Here is a 2,537-nt window from a genome sequence, read left to right as displayed (position 1 = left end):
TTGAGTGCCAAATGTAAAAGACGAATAAATATATAAAAATGAAAGCAGTGTAATATTTAACATAGTTATGATGGTGGTGGACAAATTAACCAACATTTGGGTATTCATCTGCAATAATAAAACACTCACAAATACTTTTAAACAGCTAAATAAGTAAAAAACAACTTGTTCATCGTATATTTTCATAGTGTAACATAAAAGGATTTCCAAAATTTACGTTAATTAGCCTCTCGGAGGTGGCGGAACTGTGAGGCAGCTTGGTGGCGTCTAGCTGACCTACGGTCCAGGCTGTCTTGGTGGGTGTAATTACTGGACGCAGTTTTCTGTGTGTGTCACCTCCAGTAATTCCACCCACCTGGACAGTCTCTACCGTAGACCAGCTAGACAAGACCAAGTTTCCATGCAGCGAGGTCACTGAAGGTGGCAACCGCTGACTCTGGGGAAGTGGGGAAGGGAGTCCACCTGAGGTGACACTAGTGGACTCCTGGAGACACTGATCCAGGGAAGGCACCGCTGACTCTGAGGAAGTGGGGAAGGAAGTCCACTCAGGTGACACAAGTGGACTCCTGGAGACACTGATCCGGGGAAGGCACCGCTGACTCTGGGGGAAGGCACCGCTGACTCTGGGGAAGTGGGGAAGGAAGTCCACTCAGTGACACAAGTGGACTCCTGGAGACACTGATCCAGGGAAGGCACCGCTGACTCTGAGGAAGTGGGGAAGGGAGTCCACTCAGGTGACACAAGTGGACTCCTGGAGACACTGATCCGGGGAAGGCACCGCTGACTCTGAGGAAGTGGGGAAGGGAGTCCACTCAGGTGACACAAGTGGACTCCTCGAGACACTGATCCGGGGAAGGCACCGCTGACCTTGGGGAAGTGGGGAAGGGAGTCCACTCAGGTGACACAAGTGGACTCCTGGAGACACTGATCCGGGGAAGGCACCGCCGACCTTAGGGAAATGGGGAAGGGAAGACATCCGGGAGCGAGCGGATGGATTCCTGGATACATGAACTTGAGGAAGGTTGTTGTTGAGGCTGACCTTGGGTAAGTGGGGAAGGGGAGACATCCGGAGCGAGCGGATGGATTCCTGGATACATGAACCTGGGCAAGGCAAGAATACATGCAGTTGAGGCTGACCTTGGGTAAGTGGGGAAGGGAAGATATCCGGCGGTAGACGGAAGGATTCCTGGATACATGATCCTGGGGACGGCAAGAATACCGCTGACCTTGGGGAAGTGGGGAAGGGAGTCCACTAAGGTGACATAAGTGGACTCCTGGAGACACTGATCCGGGGAAGGCACCGCCGACCTTAGGGAAATGGGGAAGGGAAGACATCCGGGAGCGAGCGGATGGATTCCTGGATACATGAACTTGAGGAAGGTTGTTGTTGAGGCTGACCTTGGGTAAGTGGGGAAGGGGAGACATCCGGGAGCGAGCGGATGGATTTCTGGATACATGAACCATGGGATGGCAAGAATACATGCAGTTGAGGCTGACCTTGGGTAAGTGGGGAAGGGAAGATATCCGGCGGTAGACGGAAGGATTCCTGGATACATGATCCTGGGAATGGCAAGAATACCGCTGACCTTGGGGAAGTGGGGAAGGGAGTTCACCTGAGGTGACATAAGTGGACTCCTGGAGACACTGATCCGGGGAAGGCACCGCCGACCTTAGGGAAATGGGGAAGGGAAGACATCCGGGAGCGAGCGGATGGATTCCTGGATACATGAACTTGGGGAAGGTTGTTGTTGAGGCTGACCTTGGGTAAGTGGGAAATGGGAGACATCCGGGAGCGAACGGATGGATTCCTGGATACATGAACCTGGGCAAGGCAAGAATACATGCAGTTGAGGCTGACCTTGGGTTAGTGGGGAAGGGAAGATATCCGGCGGTAGACGGAAGGATTCCTGGATACATGAACCTGGGGACAGCAAGAATACAGGTTGGTGAGGCTGACCTTAGGGAAGTGAGGAAGGGAAAACATCCGGAGGCAGACAGATGGATTCCTGGATACATGAACCTGGGGAAAGCTGAGGCTGGAAGGCAGAGAGAGAAAGAGAGGCGAGGCTGACCTTAGGGAAGTGAGGAAGGGGAGACATCCGGGGGCCCACGGATGAATTCCTGGACACATGAACCTGGGGAAGGCGAGGGGGGGGGGACCTTAAAGACGAACCACTGGCCTCCACGTGGCAAGGTCTGGTAACTCAGAGATAACTCTGAGGCTGACAGTGGTCGCAAATATATTATAATTCATTCTAATTTATTATTATTATTATTATTATTATTATTATTATTATTATTATTATTATTATTATTATTATTATTATTATTATTATTATTATTATTATTATTATTATTATTTGTTATTATTATTATTATTATTATTATTATTATTATTATTATTATTATTATTATTATTATTATTATTATTATTATTATTATTATTATTATTATTATTATTATTATTATTATTATTCATGATTTGGATTCAAAAGCGTCAACCAGCCTCCCTGACAGTAGCATCGGTGGTGTTATTC

General features: G+C 48.3%; 1 long non-coding RNA gene across 1 annotated transcript; it reads left to right on the top strand.

Annotated features, from left to right (window-relative positions):
• Window positions 1–200: 200 nt before the first annotated feature.
• LOC138851152 (uncharacterized) lies at window positions 201–603 on the top strand. Its single transcript, XR_011391020.1, has 2 exons — window positions 201–467; window positions 550–603. It is a non-coding gene; the product is annotated as an uncharacterized lncRNA (long non-coding RNA).
• Window positions 604–2,537: the final 1,934 nt, after the last annotated feature.

This window comes from Cherax quadricarinatus, unplaced genomic scaffold (assembly GCF_038502225.1).
Source record: "Cherax quadricarinatus isolate ZL_2023a unplaced genomic scaffold, ASM3850222v1 Contig24, whole genome shotgun sequence".
Classification (NCBI taxonomy): domain Eukaryota; kingdom Metazoa; phylum Arthropoda; class Malacostraca; order Decapoda; family Parastacidae; genus Cherax; species Cherax quadricarinatus.
The sequence above is the reverse complement of the archived record's forward strand: the minus strand, read 5'-3'. Positions and strand labels throughout refer to the sequence as shown.